The sequence below is a fragment of the Zootoca vivipara genome, chromosome Z, assembly GCF_963506605.1.
Source record: "Zootoca vivipara chromosome Z, rZooViv1.1, whole genome shotgun sequence".
NCBI lineage: Eukaryota > Metazoa > Chordata > Lepidosauria > Squamata > Lacertidae > Zootoca > Zootoca vivipara.
Window position 1 is genome coordinate 35290618 of NC_083294.1, and position 22409 is coordinate 35313026.

Genomic DNA, 22409 nt, shown 5'->3' on the forward strand with positions numbered 1-22409 from the left:
TATCAGTCAGCATGCATTCATGTACATGGGTATGTGTGTGAGAGAATGTAAATTTGGAATTAAATGTAATGCATTTCGCATTTCATAGGATGTTTAGAATGAATTGAAATGTAGTTCTTATGTGAACACAGAAATAGGGATGCATAAGAACTTGCTTTCATTTCAGTTTTTCCCTACTTTGTTTATAGGTTATGAAAGATAATACACCTATAACATACACAAAGCTTTATATCATAGAGATAAGGGAGATTTCCCTAGGAACTGCCATCCCAGGCTCTTAATAAAGGAGAAACAATGTTTCTTGACATCACAAGTCCTCTGTATCCTATCCAGGCCCACAATATATGTTCCACATAAATCCTAATGGAATATTGTCCAAATCTATACCAGCCACTCTTATTTTCAGTAATCTGCTATGGTCTTACTAATGAAATATGAAGCAAACTGCTAGCTAGGAAATAAGCTCTGAAATGTTTTGAGTCAGTGTACCCCCTTTCAGGTATTTGCATAACAAGCCAAGGATTTCATCTACTGTCATTTGACCAAGGGGGGAAAAACAGTAATAGGGTTTTGCTATTGGTTCATCACAGCTGGAGTTTTATAAAGCAGTCAAGCTGAAAACAACAACAAAAAATATTAACTTCGGTCTGGGAAGGATTTTAACCAGAGCAGCAGAACCTGCTTTCATCACAACTATGTGCCTTCTGTGGCCTACAGAGAAAAAAATGGGATGCTTGCCACTTGCGCTACCAAGGTATCTGAGGAATGTCTTGACTACAATCACAGGACAGGGCATCAGGGTTGCCAAATTGATTAAAATAGGGGGGGTCAGGAAAGCATAATAAATCACATGATGAAGTGCACACACACTATTTGAGTGGCAATGCTCATCAACTTTGGGGGGACGGGCCCCTCAAATATTTTATTGGGGTGGGGCTTAAGACTCATCGGCCCCTAGGAGTTGACTCCTATGGCAGGGCTGTCCCAGGGCAGGACCCCAAATTCAATTCAACTCAGAGTTTCAGAAACCAAACAGCTGTTAAGATTCTTATGAGGGCCCCCTCTCCTGTCTTCAGTGAATGGCTGGAAGTGGGGAGAAAGAAAAGAAAACTCATTTTTCCTTCCATTCTGCGACAGAACAAAGGCAAATACATCATCCCCCCTCCCCCCCACCCCTTAGATTGCATAGATATTTCTGGAATTACTGCAATCTTCTGTCAAATTTTATATGCATGGTCAGGTGCACCTGACCTATAAGGGGCAGAAGGTGCTGGGGCTCCCTCAATATTGGTGGGTAGGGGACTGAGCCTTCACAATATTGAAGGGGCTGCCATCCCCCACCGCCACAGGGGCAGGATGTGAGGGGGGCTCAGAGGAAGCCTTGGTGTTGGCTGGTGCCAAAGACCCCATGCGCCTCCCTCTGCCCCATGGGCGCCTGATGCCTCATCACTCCCTGGGCCACCTGCACACCTACCCGCTGCCCAGGCAGCACCTGCACCACGATATCCGGCTCCTGCTACTCGGCCCTGTTGGAGTGCTCATGGATGGAGGTGGCAGCAGTGGAGCAAGAGTGCTGCTCTACCTGCCCCTGGGCTGCTTCGAGGAGGAGGATGCTGAGGTGGATGAGGTTGGGCAGCCCCGAGAGGGCCGGCAGTGTGCTGTCCTTGTGGGCCAGGGTGGCGCCCCGGAGCCATGCAAGCGCTCCCCTAGTGGGAGATGGGGGTGATCTTCTTGCCAGGTGGGGGGCAGGATGCGTCACAAGTAGGGGCCAAGTTCGCACCCCTGTGCCTCATTAAGTAGTTCCCTTTCCAAATTTAAAAAATGCCCCCCCCCCCGGTCTCCCTATCCATCCTGTTTTTATAGGAGGTTGGAAGGCTGAAGACTACTGAAGAAATATTTAATGGAAAGCAAAATGCAGACACAAATAGTGATCACATCAAATGGTGGCTTCCTCTTTGTGGAATGCTGTTCCCAGGGAGGCTCACCTTGTCTTCAACCAGGCATTCTGGTGCTTAACATTATATGGCTTTATAAATGTGTTTGTGGGAGGAGGTTTTTGGGTTTATTATTATTAATTTATTTTGAACTCTCATTTTGTATTTTTATGTTGTTAACTATCTTGGGATCTTTGGGTTAGGGTGTTTTACAAATTTAAGTAATAGCAACAATAAGCAACACATAACACACACTGAATTTTAAAAGAAATTCTAAAGCACCAAGATGTTGCATTAAAACTGACATCTCTGTTGTAGGGGAAGAAGACTTCCAAGAAATTGGAGGACAGGTTTCAGCATAGCGCTAATTAAAATGCCTTCATTTAAGAGATTCTTCCACTTATAATTATTCTTCTTAGGGGCATGATCCAGCTGAAATACTCTTTGCTGAAGCCCACTGAGATGTAAGAGAATTACAAAAGAGGCACAGATGTCAAAGCCTAATGCCTGCCCTCCAAGTAATGGCAGGATAATTTTTTCACCATCTCAGTATAGAGCAGCAGATGAACAGTAAGAAATGGCTGTACATACATTGATGAAAGAATTGGAGAAAGTGCCCTTTCAATCTGGCTATTGAACTGAGATGGGTAACTGAAAAGCATTTTCATTAGTGAGGTCACCTATTGATCTCTTTTGATCAATACAAATGGAAATGTAGGAAACAAAATACATACTAGAAAGAGGATGTGCGTTTGTGTTTGTGTGTGTGTTTGAGAAAGTAAATCAAAGTCTAGTTTTATCTTCTCTAGTTCTTTGGTAGCCTTCAATATTATTCCTTCTTCCTTTCTTTTTTCTGTGTGCAAAGCATTCAGTGTCACCAGCCTTGTGCATATACTGTATATACAACAGGATGATGGACAATGTAATCCAGGGGTAGGCAGTCTCAGGCCCATGGGCCGGATGTGGCCCAATCGCCTTTTCAATCTGGCCCATGGACGGTCCGGGGATCAGCGTGTTTTTACATGAGTAGAATGTGTCCTTTTATTTAAAACGCATCTCTGGGTTATTTGTGGGGCTTGCCTGGTGTTTTTACATGAGTAGAATGTGTCATTTTATTTAAAATGCATCTCTGGGTTATTTGTGGGGCATAGGAATTTGTTCATTCCTCCCCACCCCCAGCATAGTCTGGCCCACCACATGGTCTGAGGGCCAGTGGACCGGCCCACAGCTTTAAAAGGTTGCTGACCCCTGGTGTATTCCATCAAAACCTTGAAGGCTGCACCTTTTCCACTGTTGACAGAGGAAAGAAAGCCAGTTTGTGGTCCTGTGCTTGCAACAAGTACATGAAGCTTCTGCTTGGTTTATGTAACAAGATCCAAATATTTTCTCTCTTGATCTGTAATGTGTCTGCCTTACTGCTGAGACAGTCTGACACATTTAGGCTTTTAATAGATTGCTACAATGAAGTGACAAGCTGTTTAGGGGTTATTTTGTTGTTGTTTTTAGTTTGTAAAAGCATTTTCAAAGGTCAGGGTTTTACAGTGGAAAATTATCAGTTTGCAACTGAGCATTGATCTCACAAAGGCTAATTAATTGCAATGACTTGATGTCACAGGCAGACGGTGACAGAACAAATGCGCAGTGAATGGTTAGGAACAAGTTGCCGGTCTTTCAGAAGAGCAGATATAAAGGCCCTGGCCCTTCTGCAGAGTAGATAGAAGGCCTTGCAGTCCCCTCCAGTGTGTTGTAGTGGTTAGAGTGCCGGACTAGGACCCAGGAGACCAGGGTTCAAATCCCTTCTTGGCCATGAAGATGACTGGTTGACCTTGGACCAGTCACTGGCTCTCAGCCGCAAATATCTCACAGGGTTGTTGAGGGGATTAAAGGAGGAGGGGGAGAACAATGCATGCCATCTTGATCTCTACGGAAAAGAAGTTGGGATATAAATGCTGTCAAGCAACAGTGCTTCTGATAAGGCAGAGTTTGCAACCCAGGCAAACACCTCTCATGCTTTCAAGATCTTCACATGCCATATAGGAAAGCTGAAATCCCCATGCTAATGGTGGTAGAACCAGCATTCAGCCCTCATGCTTCTACAAACTTAGTGGGGACGCATGGATCTGTCAATTTTCTCTCTTTCCACAAATCCACAAAGTTTCTCATTTTTTCCAATCTTAAATTCAACCTTTCTACATCAGATTTCTTGAAAAAGAGAGAAAATTCACCAGCATTTAAGTGTATTTCTCCTGATATACACATTCTGTATGCGTTTCTGGTAGTACAGTTGTACCTTGGATCCCAAACGCCTTCCGAGTTGAGCGCTTTGGCTCCTGAATGCCGCAAATCCGGAAGTGAGTGTTCCGGTTTGTGAACGTTCTTTGGAACCCAAACGCCCAATGTGGCTTTCATGGCTTCCAGTTGACTGCAGGAGCTTCCTGCAGCCAACTGGAAGCTGTGCTTTGGTTTCTGAATGTTTTGGAAGTTGAATGGACTTCCAGAACAGATTCTGTTCAATGTCTGAGGTACGACTGTATACACATTTTTACAAGCATGCAATGTTTTTTAAAATGACATTTTGACCAATATGTGCATTTTTAATGCACACTTTCTGCTAGTATACATTTTTATGCCACATTATTTGGAGAAATAGCTGTGTTTTGGTTCCTTGGGACATGAAAGTCATTGAGTAGCCCCCCTGTCTCCCCCATGACAGGTTGGAGAGGGTGGGGCTGCTTCAGCTAGATGGTGGGTAGCTCCCCAGGCTAATCTCTCTTCTCCCCCCCCCCCTACAAAAATGGCACTATGCTGGCTACCATCCTTTCATCCACTATAGCACTAAATAAAGATGATGTAACACTTCAATCCCAATGATAAATCTAGAGAACATTTTGAACAGGCCTATTTGATAGCTAACTCTTTATTAGCTTATCACTAGAATTGAACAGGTTGACATTCAGCTCTTATGAAATAGGACCATTTCATGGGACAACCTGTGTAGAATGCATTTTCCCTTATATATAATATATCTGGGATATTTCTGAAGCTAAAAACACCTGATAGGCAATCAAATGTCAATGAAATTTTGTTGTTGTTGTTATTTGAAACCTGAAGCTAAAATAGCATTTCGATGCTCTTTGATAGGGAACACTATTAGAGGAATCTAAATGTCAGCACACCAGAGTCTCTTGGCCTTTCCCTTCATATAATACAGGCAAAAGAATCTGTATGCAGGCAACTGTAGATTTAAAGGGTTATCCCTAGTCAAAATGGAACACCCATGAAACAGTAAGATGGAAATAAAGAGGTCATCAAATATTCCCACTAAGACAAAGATACAATATAGATGAAGTTTTTGTAGCAAATATTTCCATTGAAGGACACACTTGAAATATGATAAGCCAGAGGTGAGGAATTTGTGGGCCTCCAGATTTTTTAAAACATAAATTCCCATCAGTCCCAGCCCACAGTGAAAAGTCAGGATGATGGGAATTGTAGTCCAAGAATTGTAGTCCTGTGCTAAGCCAGGGCTGATTGAAAGTGTGACAGTCAGAGGACTAATGGTTCACCACTCCTTTCTTAATCTGTGTTAAGAAGGAATAACTGAGCATACCGTAACAGGTATTTAGCAAATAATAATTTCGTTGAAAATACAACACTTTTTTTGGGGGGGGGGGATAAAGTGGGAACAAGAAGCAACATACTTAAATAAAGGGCTGTTACATAGGGGATGGAGCAAGTTTGATTTCTCTTGCTCCGGAGACTAGGACCCAAACCAATGGATTCAAGTTACAAGAAAGGAGATACTCACTAAATATCATGAAGAACTATCTGACGGTAAGAGTTTATCAACAGTGGAATGGACTCCCTTGGAAGGTGGTGGACCCTACTTCCTTGGAGATTTTTAAACAGAGGTTGGATAGCTATCTGTCATGGATGCTTTAGTTGAGATTCCTGCTTTGCAGAGGGTTCAACTAGATGGCACTTGGGATCCCTTCCCTCTCTGCAATTCTATGATTCTATGATCCCTGTATTAAGACAATGTCATCATCCTGAACACACACAGGATGATGGACTGATAGCAGATCAGTAACCAGGGCAAATTTTGCTAGCAATGTGTTATATGCCCCAACAAGCAACCCAGCTACAGTGGAACCTTGGTTTTCGAATATAATCCATTCCGGAAGTCCACTCGACTTCCAAAACATTCAAAAACTGAGGATCAAAGGGCTGTCAACAAGTTCAATGGGGAAAATTCACATAGCTGTCAAGTTTTCCCTTTTCTCGCGAGGAAGCCTATTAAGCATAAGGGAATTTCCCTTAAAAAAAGGGAGAACTTGGCAGCTATGAAAATTCACTTCCGGGTTTTCAACATTCGGCTTCTGAATCGTTTGGCAGCAGAGATATTCGAAAACCGAGGTTTGACTTTACCATGTTCTACACCAGCTACAGCCACTGAACCAACTTCCAGGGTTGGTTCCACATAGAGAGCACTGCACTATCAAACCTTGATGTTAACACTGCATGGACAAATGTGGTAAATATTTCCCCATCTGGGAATGGCTACAGCTATCTTACCAGCCCAAACTGGTAAAGTACACTCAGAAGAACATAAGAATATAAGAGCCTGCTGGATCAGACTAATGGCCCAGCTAGTCTAGCATCTTGTGACCAACCAGATGCTTGTGGGAAACCTGTAAAGGTCATGAGCACAACATTCCTTTGCCTACCTGTGGTTATCAGCAACTAGTCAGAGGCATACGATGTAGGCAGAACACAGACATTATGATAGCCTTATCCTCCATGAGTTTGGCTAATCATCTTTTGAAGCCATCCATGTTGGTGGCTATCAGTTCTTCCAGTGGGGGCGAGTTCCATATACGCTGTGTGAAGAAGTGCTTCCTTTTATCTGTCCTGAATCTTCCAACATTTAGCTTCATTGGATGTCCATGAGTTCTATTGTTAAGAAGCGGGGGGGGGGGGCGGGGCGGTCTATTCACTTTCTCTACACCATGCATGGTTTTATAAACTTCTATTACATCAACCCTTAATAAACTTCTATCACATCAACTCTTAACTCACATTTTCTCTAAACTAAAAAGACCCAATAGCTGCAAGCTTTTCTCTTAAGGGAATTGCTCCATCTCCTTGATCATTTGGTTGCCCTTTTCTGAACCCTTTCCAAGTCTACAATATGCTTTTCGTGGTTAGGCAACCAGAACTATAGATTTGCATAGTGGCATCGTGATGATCTTGGCCCCTTACTGTACCTCTTGTGATTTGCAGAATACCCTCCAGTTGAGCTTTTAATGATGTGTTTTTAAACAACTACCTAGAATTTTGGAGTGACTTGACCTTCTTGACTTTGCCGTTCAGCTTCCTTTTTTATGAATCCCTTCATTTTGTGGAAGTTTCCTATTTTCAAATCAAGTGCAACTCCTAGCTATGTAGGGCCACTGAACCACTAGTGACAAAACCAGATGCAAGAGCACCTCCAAACGCTCTACCTGCTCTTAATGGGAGCATGTAGGCAGATTTAGCAACATCACTCACAGCCTGAACAGTGAAATAGTATATTATGCACGGGTACTATTGAATCATTTCAACCAAGTACACCTGAAAATCAGTTTTCCTCTCTAGCACACAACAAACAAGAATGTTATATCCATACTTTCCTTTATTTTTGCATGCTTAACCTTAGAAGGCATTATTTCTGATGGTCCCAGAAGTTTATGCTTCTTTTCTTTGTCTTCTCTCTCCTCTGCACCCCCAAATATACATTTAAATGCAAATGAAATCCTCTTGATGGACTCTCAAGCCCCTTCCAGGCGTTTCTTGGAGCTGTGCCCAAAGAAACCATTCAGAATATATTTACGTGTATTTTAATGTGTTTAGGACATTTGAAGGTAAATGTATTTTCTATTACTTTCTGCTTTACAAATTCCAGGAGAGATGTTGCTAGATAGATAGCCACTTCATATTGTAATAAAAACTCCATTATATAAAGCAGATAAGGGGAAGGGAGGGGGGAATCTATGTGCATTTGAAGAATCACAATAGGTGATAAATGTACATTTAAGCCAGGAATTCTATCTGGATCATTATCTGTGCAGTACAACATATGTTCTTTCCATTTCTTCTCAGTCTGTTTCAATTGAGGCTTACAGTACATGTTTCAAGCTTTTGTTAGGATGCAGCAGATTATCTGGAAGATGTTGCTGCTGCTGGCGTGAGTACATATTCATTATTTTAATACGAGTCGCCTCACCACCAAAATACAATGTTGGGACAAGGAAGCACCTGGACCACCATCACATATATTAGTCAGGAAGCCAGATGCCACTCAGCTTGCACATTGAAGGACTGGGCTTCTTGGGGAAGAGCCATAGCTCAGAGGCAGAGTGCCCACTTTGCATGCAGAAAGTCTCAAGTTCAATCCTCAGCCTCTCCAAGGCTGGGGAAACAAATTGAATTTGAAAAGTATAAAAGGAGACGTAAAAATCCAACAAAATTCTGGTGGTGGAGTATGGGACTTTCTGTTGTGATTACCTTACTTTTGATGTGGCTGAGAGGCATTTGTGAATGCCTTTTCTTTCATTCTGCGAAAAGTCTCTCTCATGGCCTCTCTCATGCAGTCTTCCTGGGTGGCTGCACTTCCTGAAAACCCAATGGCATTTTCATCCACAAAGACAGGGGAGTACCAGCCAATATTGGAGGAGGAGGAGAAGCCGCCCCAGGAAAGCCTTAATGCAGGAGAGACCAAAAAGAATCTTGCGACTCTCAAACTACCTTCCCCACCTGCGGAAAGTATTCAGGCTGTTTTCCTCTCTTTTTAATGTTCTTAAGCTGTACCAATTGCTGGGAAATACAAGGCAAAAGTGGTTGTGCTTGAGTCTTCCCTGAAGATCTCAGAACCTGGGCAGGCTCATATGAGGGAATACAGTTGTACCTTGGATTCCAAATGCCTTGCAAGTTGAACGTTTTGGCTCCCAAACACCACAAACCCGGAAGTGAGTGTTCCGGTCTGCAAACGTTCTTTGGAACTCGAATGTCCAATGGGGCTTCCATGGCTTCCGGTTGGCTGCAGGAGCTTCCTACAGCCAATCGGAAGCCACGCTTTGGTTTCCGAACATTTTGGAAGTCAAATGGACTTCCGGAACGGATTCCGTTCAACTGCCAAGGTACAACTGTACAACCTTTCAGATAGCTAAAGGAGTGGCCAACCATTAGGCCATTAGAAATCAGTGAAGCAATACACAATGCACTCTAATGTCCCCCACCATCCCATTGACTATAATGCCAAGAATCAAATTTTAGCATTGCCCTTCTTTTTGTTTTTGCTTTAAAAGATAGGCTTTCCCCACTCAATTTGTACCTATATGGACGCATACATATAGGTATGTGTTTTCCCTCATACATCTCCTTTAGTGCTAGATCTCAGGCTCAAGTCAAAATATTTGCAACTGAAGCCTCAGAATTAAAACCACATGAGTTGCAGATTGAATCCGTGGCTTTTCAATTTAATTATTTTGTTATCTTTTCCTTTTCCTTTTTATATTTATAAAAATGGATTTCCTCCCTTCCCCTGTCCCACATGGCTTATTTGCTCTGCAAAGCTCCCCGCTCTCCTAAATACTTGTGCAGAATAAGATATTTACATACATTATTAATTTAGCTAAAGATGCCTTGATTAGTATGGAATTTAAAGATATCAAGGCAGAAAGATCACTTTTTAAAGAAACACAGCCTTGTATACAACTTAACGCTGAAACTATTAAACATTGCAATAAAAAACCCAAGCTCTACCAGAAAATTGGGGGGGAAAGTAGATGGTATTGACTGTTGTGTCCCTGAAACCAGACATCCAGACTCCCCGATGTTTTAATTTTTGATTTAATTTTTTGATAACACATCACAGTTGCAGCTATGTGTCTGAAAGGAAGCAGATAAAAATGTCAAGCTGAGTCATTAGAGATTTTTTTACAGCTATTTACCGTTTTTTTAAAATAAAAAAATGGTTCTACTGTAATATACAAAATCCCCCTTTCCCCCTCACTACAAGATAATATAATATGGTTTATTTTATTTTTCATTTTTCATAGAATCTGCAATCATAGTCTTCCTGGTCCATAGCCTCGATAGGGAAGAGCCTTGATCAGTGCTAGACCGTGTGCTTTGCATACAGACAGGTACTGTTAGATTGTGGACTTAATTGTCTTTTGATGGTAGATAATGTGTATTACAGATATTGCTTATGACTTCACTTACATGTGATAAACCCAGCCCTACTGTGTGTGTGCCTCCTGCCTATTTTGTGGAGTTGGCACAGGATGCCTTTGCACATAGCATGCTGCGATGCTATCATTGCATCCCAGCTTCAATCCCTGGCATCTCCAGGTACATCTGGGAATGTCCCATTTGAAATTCCAAAGAGTCAATGTAGACAATACATGAAACAATGATCTTACTTGGGATAAGGAAACTTTCGGTGTTCTGATGTGTTTATCACATTTCTATGCATGGCATCCCTGCATTCAACCTTCTTTGTTAGGGTGGCATATATATTATTTGTGGGGGAGGGGGGCAATAGGTGGGAGGGCTCATAGTGGTGGAGAACATGTGTGTATGGGGGGGGAATGCTAAGGATGCAGTGAGCAAATTAGTTAAAACAAAAAAATAGCTGCCCATGCGAGAGACAGAACCCAGGTCACCCACGCCAGAACCAGAACCTGGTCCGCCCATGCCAGAGCCAGAGCCTGAACTAGAGTTGCCTGTGCACATTTTTAACCCCCCCCCCTCAATCCAGGACATTTGCTTTAAAATGTAAAATTCCCCCTGGATGGGCATATCGGACCCCACAAAAGAGGACATGTCCAGGATTTCCTGGATGTATCACAACCCTAACACACACATGTTCATAAACAGAGCAAGAGCACATTACAATGCAATCATAGTCAAAAATGTAGGGAGAATGGTGCTGACAACAATAAGCATGACTTTCTTGCTAAAGTCAACGAGACTGAATCCTTAACTTTGTAAAAGGTGTACTGCACAATAGTCTCCCTTTGGTGAACTTATAACAATGCTTGACAAACTTGCAGGAAATCTTTTTGAATAGAGGTTTCACAATACACCTTTTTCAGAGCGGGGAAAATGCATAGCCCCAGAATCTGTACTTTTGCAGTTGCAACATTTCTCTCCCCCCCATAATTAATGTAAAACAAAACCAAAAACAATCAAAATTAATGTTAGGTGCCCTTTCTTTTTCAAATAGAAGAAAAAAAGCAAATTTTGTTTGTGTGAGTGTGTGTGTGTGTGGGGGGGGACTTTTGAGTCATTAAAAGTCTATGTGCCCAACTGATACAGGTCACAGTGTGTTTGTTAACCCATTCTTGAGAGTCTTCCCTCTAGTCCTGTTTCTGACTTTTAGATTTCCTTTCATGCTGAGCAATCAAGGGGCTACACTTTACCTGGTTTCTACATAAAGGACCAAATAAGGAAGTGGAAAGCAATTTGATTTTCTTTCTTTCTTTCGAGTTGATTTTTCTGCTCAGGAACCCTGCAAAACCTTGTACTGCACTGTACACACTGGGAAAATTAGAAATTAGGCCTAAACTGGAGCCTAGGTGCCCAGCCAGCTAATTATACACAGCAGTATTTCTATTCCTCTAGGGCAGTGTTTCTTCTGTTGCTATCAAGTACTCAATAGATTGTTTAATTAGCCAAAGGCATGGGAGAAGAGAAATGTTTTTGCCTATCACCTAAAGATATGTAATGAAAAGTGCCAAGTGAGCCTCCCTGGAAGAAGCATTCCACCCCCAAAAAGCCTGTTCCCATGTTGCCACCCTCCAGACCTTTTGTGGAGCGGGCATTCAAAGAAGGGCCTCAAATGATGGTCACAGGGTCTTGGTTGGTTCATATAGGGAGAGGCAGTACTTGAGGTATTGCAGTCTTGAGCCGTTTAAGGCTTTATAAATCAAAACCAGCACTTTGAATTTGGCCTAGAAACTAGTTGGCAGGCAGTGCAGCCGGGCCAGTAATATGCTCAAACTGTCTTGTCCCAGTGAGCATCTTGGCCACTGAATTGTGCAGCAGATGAAGTTTCCAAACTACTTTCAGAGGCAGCCCCATGTATAACATATTGCATTGATCTAAGGCTGGCTCTAGACACATCAAATAAGAGATTCAGTTAAACGCATGTTAAACTTCATACACGGAAATCCCGTTGGCGAAAACCGGGACTCCACAGTGCCATCTGGTGCCACAGTGTTATAACACATATAAAGCTACAAACGTAGCTGAGTCCTAATTTAAGGCTTAGGACTAGAGCCTAGACAACAGAAGTTAGCTTATCCTTGTACCAACAGGGGCTAGCTAGGCCACTAGCTGAAGATGATGGAAGGCACTCCATGTTATCAAGGCCACCTGAACCTCAAGAGACAGCAATGGGTCCATAAGAGCAGTTCATTTCCCCTCCACACCTGAAATATAAAGGAGAAGTATTGCTGTGTGTCGTCAGCATTGCTGATAATGTACTGGAGCCAGATGACTCCACTCAGATTATGGACTACAACTCCTATGAGCCTTGAGCAGTGGACCAAATGGTTAGAGATTGTGGTAGTTGCTATCAATACCATCTGGAGGAACTACCATACTGGCTGCCTCATTACAGGGGAAGTAGTTCAACTACATCCATTACATTCTGATGCATTTGTTTCCAATGTGGAGAATGTTTGTTGGACCCATGCATAGAACACATGCTGGTCTCAAACAAAGCCCTCAAACAACTACCGGTAAGGTGGGGGAGAGGATATATTTTTCAAAGCACACATCTAATTATATGTATTTAAGTGTGGGACTGGATGGCCATTGTGGTCTCTTCCAATTCTATGATTCTATGACTGCATCTCGATACCACACAAGTTCCAGCTGAGTTAAATCATTGTTTAACTGGCTCAGTTGAGTCCACTCTGAGTGGTATCAGCTCTCTAATACAGGGATGGACAATCTGTGACCCTCCAGGCACTATTCCACTTCAAATGTATGGTCAATTGTCAGGGATTATGGGAGTTGTAGACCAACAATAAGAGGAAGGCCACAGGTTCCCTTTCTTGATGTATTGTGTCAGGTAGAGAGGTATTCCTGAGATCCTTTTAAATCTGAACTGGAAAGAATCTTCTGAATGCAGAGCATGTGGTTTGCTTGAGTCGCACAAACTAGATTGCCTTGGAGACCTCTTATTCTTCTCTCTATTCATTCCTTATCCATTTGTCTCATAATTTTATAACAATTAAATTTAATAGCATGAGCTATCAAAATGATCCAGGTAATATCTGTTCTGAACACTCTTGTCCCTTTGAGAATAATAATATATTGACAATGGACTCCACTGATCAGTGGAAGCAGATCTAATTTAGCTTCTGTGTCAGGTCTGACATGCAAATACTGCTTCAGATGGAGTCCACATTTCTAAGATAACATGTACTGTGGTTGCCACCAAAGATCTGGCTGGGAATCTAGGGTTCTAGAGTCTTGCTTAAATTAAGTGATCTTACATTGATTTTATGGATAAAGATTTGCCCTTCTACCTTTCTATTTAGAGCATGGGGGAAACTTGTGGCCCTTGGAGATGTTTTCCAATTCCCATCAGTCTCAGCCAGCAGAGCAAATGGTCAGAGATGCAGTCCAACAACAGAACTACTGGCTTTCCTTCATGAGTTGGGATGGGGAGACTGTGGTCGTCTGGATAATAAGGTAATTTCTTATCATTAGCCATGCAGGCTGAGGCTTATGGGAACTGAGAGTTCAACAATATCCGAAGGCTCATAGCTCCACACCCATGTCTGTAGTAGGCCAAACTTACTAGTACAAACATGTACTAGGACCAGTGGTCAGGGATGATGGGAATTGTAGTCCAAAACATCTGGAGGGCCAAGGTTTGGGGATGCCTGGCCCATTGTGTCATTTGTTTTGTTTGAAGGTTTCTTTTGCCACCCTTCAGAAGGCTAATGTAGCTTTTCTGCCAAAGGTACCAAAATACCTTGGGCCATTTGCTACTATAATACCAGGTAAATCAGTTCAGCCCTTCACAACACATCTTGGATGGTAGCTGTGAGGGACAGGGGATACCGGGAGGTCCCTCCCATCTTAAGTACCAGCTCATCACCAAGCGCTGGGAAAAGCAGGGAGAGTTCCGCCTCAAGCGGAGAATCAGGAAGTGGTGTCCGAGGCTCAGGCAAGGTAGCGGAGCCCATGCCCAAGGTGGGACAGGAAGGGGGGAGCAAGGGGGGAAGGCCGATCCCGCCGACCCCGGAATTGTGCAAGAAACGTCGTGGGAAGAGGTTGGGTCTTCCCAAGCTTCTTTGCTGGAGGAAAACGCGCCAACCTCCATTCAGAGCTACTGACACCTGACCGACAACATGTATATAGATCGCTCTGAGCACTGTAAATAATCAGCACTTAATAAAAGCCTAAAAGGACTATGCTGTGAGGAGTCGTTACTCTAGAGTAGCCGCATCAGCATCTCTGACAGTAGCCTTCTGTGAAGGGATCATAACTGAGAAATAGAATTGTAGAATACATTTGTCCCATGCCTCAAGCCTAGGATTCCAGCTGGAGCTAAAAGTCTTTCTATCCCCCCCCTTTTTTTGCAGCTGTAGATATCTATGGCATCACTGTGCCAAGAGATGAAATATCTGTGTTCCTTCCTGGCATTTTGTTTTCTTTTCCAAGTGCAAATGGGAGAGTGGGCGACAGATTTAGCTGTACAGTACAAGCCAGCACATTTTATTACAGAGACTGCTGTATAAAGTCATGAATCTATGAGCAAACTGCGGGGGGCAGGCGGGTGGGGGGGGGGAGTATCTAACATACAAGTCTGCTGTGAAATCTGTCAGGGACATCGCAAGTCAGGAAGCCTGTGCAGAGAATGGAATAAGAGAGGAAGACATTGTCAAACAAGACCTGCAGAGTTACCTAGATTTATTTGCAACCTAAGTATTATTCTTATTTTTTTTACATGTTGAATGAAAACTGGAGGAATATATTTCTGAGTTAGGAAAGAAAAGGGAACGCTGAGAAGCAGATATGAGCATGTTTGGGATTTGTAATAACAATAAAAAATACATTCTATTTTATCCACACTGAAGAGTAAGATCTGCAATCTAAGCTCAGAGTGAACAGACAACAATAGATCCAGCACTGGCAAGATATATTAGAAGATTTCTCACTATATTTTGGAACGCAGGCTAAGCAGCTGACCTTCCTGAGTAACAAAGGCAAGCGATGCAACTTGGAAAGAGCATCTGACCTGATATGATGTGAACAGAGAGGACGGGATATATATTTTTCCTTCTTTCAATGAGATCATGGCCTGTCTTTTAACATAGTGGGATAAAAAGAAGTCTGTGGCCATCTCTACTATTCTGTATGGCTACTGCTACTCAATATGAAGTGCTTACTCCCCCCCCCCTCCCGGCTAATGGATTTCAGTTAGGAAAAGTGTATAGGGAGTTTTCTTTCTTCTTTGGGGCCCGGATTTCAATGCTGGTGCTATCCCTTTGTGCCTTAAATCAGGGGAGTGAAACTTGTGGTCCTACAAATATTGAACTCCCAATAGCCCCAATGTGAGGCAAATGCTTCAGCGGGAACATGGGAGACGCTTGGTAAGGGCAGCAGTTTTGGATGATGATAAAGAAGAGTTTGGATTTGATATCCCGCTTTATCACTACCCTAAGGAGTCTCAAAGCAGCTAACAATCTCCTTTTCCTTCCTCCCCCACAACAAACACTCTGTGAGGTGAGTGAGGCTGAGAGACTTCAGAGAAGTGTGACTAGCCCAAGGTCACCCAGCACCTGCATGCGGAGGAGCGGGGAAGAGAACCCGGTTCACCAGCTTATGAGTCTACCACTCTTAACCACTACACCATGCTGAGGTAGGATCAGGGTCCTACCTCACTTCCTTCCTCTCATCCTGACAAGGGGCTACAGCCACACATGGTCTACTGAGAGGGAGCCCCGAGATCTTCTGGTAATGGGTGGGTTGTAATAATAATAATAATAATAATAATAATAATAATAATAATAATAATGGAAGAAAGTGACTGCTAGCCAGGATCCTGTGTTTGTGGTCTGGACCACATCTGTCTGTGTTTATTATTGTAATGAAAGCATTTATTAGCTGTTCTTCAGCATTGGCTCTACTAGCAGTGTTCAATATAAGACATGAAATGCCATACACTAGGGGTCTGCATTAGCTTTGTGTGCAGGCCAAATAACAAGATGAATCAGGGTAATACAGGGCCCAGAGGATCTATCCAAGTTGCAGCACAATGGCAAAGCGCTTTATATCATCTAATATAAAGCGGATTGTGGTAGGGCTGCTAGGAAATTTAATATAGGGTTGGGGCTGTAGCCTAGGCCACAGGTCATGCTGAGTAATGGGGGTGCGGTCATGTTAATCCCGGTTCCGTGATTGGTGGAGGGGCCTCCCTTTTAAGCTTCTGCCCTCCATTTTAAAATTCACTTTTGCCTTGGCGTTTGAATCCCCGCCCGCCCGCCGCTTTATTTTGCAGGTTAGCCTGACATTGCTATGCCTTTGGGGCCGCCTGTATTCAGGGGTCAGTAGGAATTTTTCCAATTGGCTGATTGGCTTTGCCTCTTGGTTTTCGCCTACTGCTTAGCAAATTGTCACAACTTGTTAGGTTGGCGATTAGGCTTTTGGTTGGTTAATCGGTTGGAAGAGGGGTGTGGCACCCAGATGCCTACCCCCCCCACTTTTTGCTCCACATAGAAGTATTCCGTTAAAGGAATCCCTGGGCTTACACTCTTGTCCTTACCATCCCGCCATTGGCAGGGATGGAGGGCCCAATTATAAGAGTACGAGCCTTGGGGAACATTCTTGGAAAAAGAGAGGAGGGAATGCCTGGGCTCAGCCACCTCCTCTCCCAGGGATGTTCACTTGACTTCCCTTTAGGAAATCGGAGTGGGTACTGTCCAAGCAGACAGTGGTGAGTCCTGTCCCATGGGGACAGCTGAAGTGAGTCCTGCCCCAAATGGGCAGATGATGTGAGTCCTGTCCGAAGGGGACAGATGATTGAGTCCTGTCCCAAGTGGACAGATGAGCTGAGTCCTGTCCTCAGTGGACAGATGGAGATAGTCCTTCTTAGGGAAGGACGAGTGGTTAACCAAAGCCTAAGCCAACACTCGGATTAAAAATTGTGTAATTAAATAAAGTTGAGGCCTAAATTAATTGCCAAAAACCAAACCATAATTCTCGTGTCAGTTGTGAGTTATTTTAAGTTAATTTCTGGTAAGCCTCGACACACAATACCTCTCAAGTCAGATTAGGGCCCGCCTACAAAGCCTCCTCTTAAGGTTTCTGTTATTTTCTGTAAGGAATAGCTCCAGGTTTTCCTATATCTCTATGTTTATCAAAGTCCATTGGCTTTCCAAGAGGTGAGGCTGTCCAAAAAGTTGCATGTGCACTGGAGAACTCTGGATTGTTTTGCTATTGCTGTTAAAGCTGGATTGCTGTTGTTGTTGTTGCTGCTGCTGTTATGGCTTGGGACAGGGGCATAGTTGGGCAGACCTGCCCTACAAAGCTTATGTAGCACAGCTATTGAAAATACTTTCTCTTCTTATGGAAAGTGACCCTAAAAACCCTTTCCTCACTTCTTGCATAGCATGCTATAGGATTGGGCCAATTAGTTTATTGTTTATACAGTTTTGATGTGGGAGGACCATCCAGGAAGATGTCAAATCAGCTTTAAAACATGCAGCTTGCAGACATGAATTGCAGTCTAAAGTAAATCTGTGGTTTTTGACAAAAGAAAGCAAGCAAGCTGTGGCTGATTCCGCCTGCCCTTAACAAAACCGCTGCTATGCTAATGTTAATAGGAACTGGCTCACTGCTTAAAGCCTAGGGATGTCCCATTACAAATTACAGATCTTGAACAGCCAGATCGACTCTACAGTGTGTTTACTTGAATGGCCTCCATTTCAAGAAGGCTCTCTTCCCATAGAAGATTTTCATGTTTGCTCTTTATTCTGGTTTTACAACATCTAGTTCGCTGGGGATCTCTGCTGATCGTTTACAAAGTGAACAAACACAGATGTTTCTCTAGAATGTGTGCAAGCGAAGGATATGTAGGCAACTCTGGTAAGCTTATTGGTTGCATACCAATGACTTTTTCACCAACTGTCTTGTTAAGAAGAAAAGAAGAAGCAATAAAGGAAAGAGAGAATGACAAATTATAAGGGATATTCCACACTCGACAGCAGAGTACCATGTGTCATTAATGTGAAGTCTATATTAATAAACTGCTGAGGGTGTAATCCAGAAACCTAGATGTTTCCTGACATGAATTCTGGACTACAACTCCATCAGCTGCAGGAAGCATGGTCAATGGCCAGGGATGATGTGAGTTGTAGTTCAGAAACCTCTGGAGGTCCAGACTTGGCATGTAGGCACTATACCAGTGTTTCTCAACCAGTGTGCCTCCAGATGTTTTGGGACTACAACTCCCATCATCCCTAGCTAGCAAGACCAGTGGTCAGGAATGATGGGAGTTGTAGTCCCAAAACATCTGGAGGCACACTGGTTGAGAAACACTGCACTATACAGTCCCTGATTTATTTTAATTAATTAATTTGTGGTTTGTAAACTCTGTTCTTCCTCTTTCTAGAGACCATGGCAGCTTGCAAGTATCTTAAAAAGCAGTACAGATATAGCAGAGCATTAATTACAATTATAGTCAATACATCAACACACAGTAGAACTCTCACTGTTCTAATATTCAGTAAGTGGCCATGCCACAGCACAGTCCATTACAGGTGGCTGTGACAGTGTTTAGAGGGATGCTTGGTGCATCTTTAGTTTTTATTCCATTTCTTTTTAAAGCCCATTTGTGTGCTTCTCCCATCCTTCCATTGTTGCCTTATATCAGACCATTGGTCTGTTTCACTCAGTACTGTTGATATTGACTGGCAGCATCTCTCCAGGGTTTCAGGCAGAGGACATACCCAGCCCTACATGGAGGCCAGGGGTTGAACATGGGAACTTCTGCATGGAAGGCAGATGTTCCTCCATTCGATGTGTCAACTGTTGCATTGCGTGTAGTAGCAGTGTTTCACTGGTCCCAGAGTAATGAAAGTATAGGGTTGCTCTCTTAATGGACAGACTGACATAACATATAATACTACACATAAAGACTGTTTTATTGAACACTGGGTTTCCTCTCATTTCACAAGCTAGTAAAGGATTGTCTCTCTTAGGTATATATCTGAAGGTCATATATCCTCCTGGTCAGACATTTTAGCGTCATCGATCCTTGACATGAATGAGAGATAACTTTAGACTATTGCTAGCAATTACTTGGTCTCCTTGATATGGTCACAACTGCATTTGCGCCTTCCTTTTTTGCCCACCCCCCTTGAAAATTAGCCAGATTCCCATTAAAGTGCAAAGAAAATCAAATTTCGCTTCCATCCCTAGTTGAGGATTTTCATATATGGTCAGCAGAGATGTTTAATGTGGCCATCAAAGCACAGATCATATACTCTTGACTGTTATGAAATGTGTTTTTATTCACTGCTATAGCCACACCTGCAGTAGTCTCACCTGAGACCTCAAGTGAGAAAAGGCACTTTGCTCTGCCTACCTGTGATAGGCACTGCCTCTTCAAACCAGGAATAACTATACCGTATGTATTTCTGTTCTGTCTGGGATCTTTTCTTGGTAATTATTGTCCTTACTGGTTTTGCCTTTGGTTCCTGAATCATACCTCTTGGTTGTCCATGGCTCAGCTTTGAAGTACCTATACCTGGTGCCTCCTTCCACCTCCTTTCTTCATTTCAAATACTCAGACTGCAGGTATTAAGTATTTATTTATGCCCTAGAAAGATCCTCCAGTAGTTTTGCCAGTCACAGAGGTGATGATTACATCGCCTTAGACAAATTCCACTCATGGTAATTACATTCTGCTGCCTTAATTTTCTACAGCAGTTTCGAATGCATCAAACACTCATCCCTTCCTGATGATTTGTGCTGCTGTACTCTGAGGAACAGCTGCCATGTTTACCTAAGGGTATGTGTGGCTTGGTGGGGAGCAAAGTGAGTCTCACTTTTGTGTGAGATCCAGTACAACTTTGTCAGTTTTGGGGGGACATGGGTGGCAGCTGTTCTGATTCACAATATGAGGAAGTCACGAGGAGGAGGTGATCCACCTCCCCCAACCCCTACAATAAATTGAGCCCATTCAGGGCATTGACAAAAGAATGTTGTGTCGCCTTTCAGCCAAGCTTGAGCCATGCTGAATGCTATCATTGCCAACTGTGCCTGTCATCCAAATTGTCGAGAACAACAGCAATCCAAGAGCCCACTGGGAGAAAAGGGCTGGCACCATCCCTTCATTCTATCTTGCAAATGCTGCAAGGGAAATCTAACGAGGAAGCTTTTGGGGAGGCAATGCACAGTTGCAAACATCTGGATGCCAAATAAGTACAGCTCAGGCAGCTGCTAATCTGCCTGCAGGACACACAGCTTGTCAGCATCTTTGCTTGCAATGGGAGGCTGGAGGGAAAGAGTTGGCCAACAGCGCAATTAAGAAACGTGCTTTCTTCTTCCTTTCCCAGTTTCATGCTGAAGGTGCTGATAATGCAGCCATTAGCATAGCCATCATGGCACTCAGTATACTGGCTGCCTCTTGGGACCCAGAATTTAACTGCTCCAAAAGGATGCATTGAATGTTAGAGTGGAGGCAAAAGTGAATTCCTGCTACTAAAAGCTTCACTATCCCCAAAGTCAACAAGAGTTGTGTACTCACCTTGAAAAATGCAAAGAAAAAGCACATATACACACCTGAGAACTATTCCATTCCTTATGTTTAAAACAGTGAGTTCTTTGTGAACAGGGGAGTGGGAAATGATACAGAGGTTTTGAATGTGTAATGCAATGTAAATAATACAGTGTACATCTAATGATAATTCAAAGCGCAAGTGACAGAGAGGGGGGGGGGAGATAGCGAGAGCGAACAGAAGGGAAATTAAATTCCTGTTGGTGCAAACCTACTAAACATGCAAAACTAGGAATGGAAAGTTGAAGGGAATTTACCTTGCCTTTGCACTTCGAAATAAATCCCAGGCCTTATAAATCTGTCACACATTTTCAGAGGACACAGAGAGAGAAACTCTTGTTCTTGACTTTACAGTGGAAATTGGATTTGAATTTGGCTTAATCGGGTTAAAGCTGTTGTACGTAGCTGAACATCCCAGTGTCCCAAGAGTGCAACACTAAGCAAATGTGGATGATAGATGCTTCCCTGAAAACATAGGGAAAACAACAACTGGCTCTTATGACTCTTATACACATTAAGTCTACAACTAACTAGTGGCATTAAATATGTAGAACGGTGGATTTGTTCCTTTCTCAGGCCTGAAGGAGAAATATGACCCTTCAGACATCTCTATCTGGGCCAGGTTCAAAGGCTTTGATTCAATGCAGCACTACAGTAAGTGCAAGGATTTGGGGGGGGGGCATTAGAACTCCCTCACTTTCCTCCACCACCTGCATACTCTGGGGGATAAGAAGCAGAAGTCCCTTTGTGCAGGTGGAAATACTTGAACTGACAGGATTATTATTATTATTATTATTATTATTATTATTATTATTATTATTAAATTTCTGTACTACAGACCCTCCAAGTGTTAGATAGATAAACTTTATTTCGGCCATAGGCCCATAATGTACTGCAACCAAGAATAAAACAGTATAAAACCGACATACATAAAAACAATCAGACAAATTAAAAACATAAAAGAATCAGAACAATCAGGCAAAATTAGTTCCTCATACAAGGAACATTGTACAACTTTTTTAAAACGTTTCAAGTAGTTTTATGGGTTTTTTAGCTATGGTTAAAACGTTAGTGCATTGCAGGCCATCATTTTCCATTACTCAGCTCAGAAGGTTACTTGAATGATGTATCTTAGTGTCAGTAGTCGTAAAGTAAGTTATGCTGTTTTTTTATAAGAGAGAACTGAAATCAAATATCTTGCTACAAGTAATGTTTTGGTCGTATCATCATCTTGCAGCAGGTATGGTAATTGGGTCTCCAGCGGTTTGTCCGTGATTTCCAGAATTAGAGGGTACAAGATTTTAGTCCGAGCGGGCGTATGCAGGGGGCAACAGAACAGTATGTGGTAGAGGGATTCTATTGTTCTGTTGTCACACGTGCATAAAACTGAGATTTGGCCTTTGGAAAACCTGTGCCCCAGGACATTGGATGGGAAAACATTAAATCTTGCTTTGGTGAAGGCGAATCTGTGGGCTGCGACAGAAAGAAAAGACAGGTACGATGGAATCTGATGCGTGGGCTGTATGCCTTGATTCAGTGGGGAACATGTTCCACCTCCCGTTATAATATTTTGATGGAAATCATAGTTATCTAGTTTTTGAATTATAGTTCTTTTGGCTGAGGGA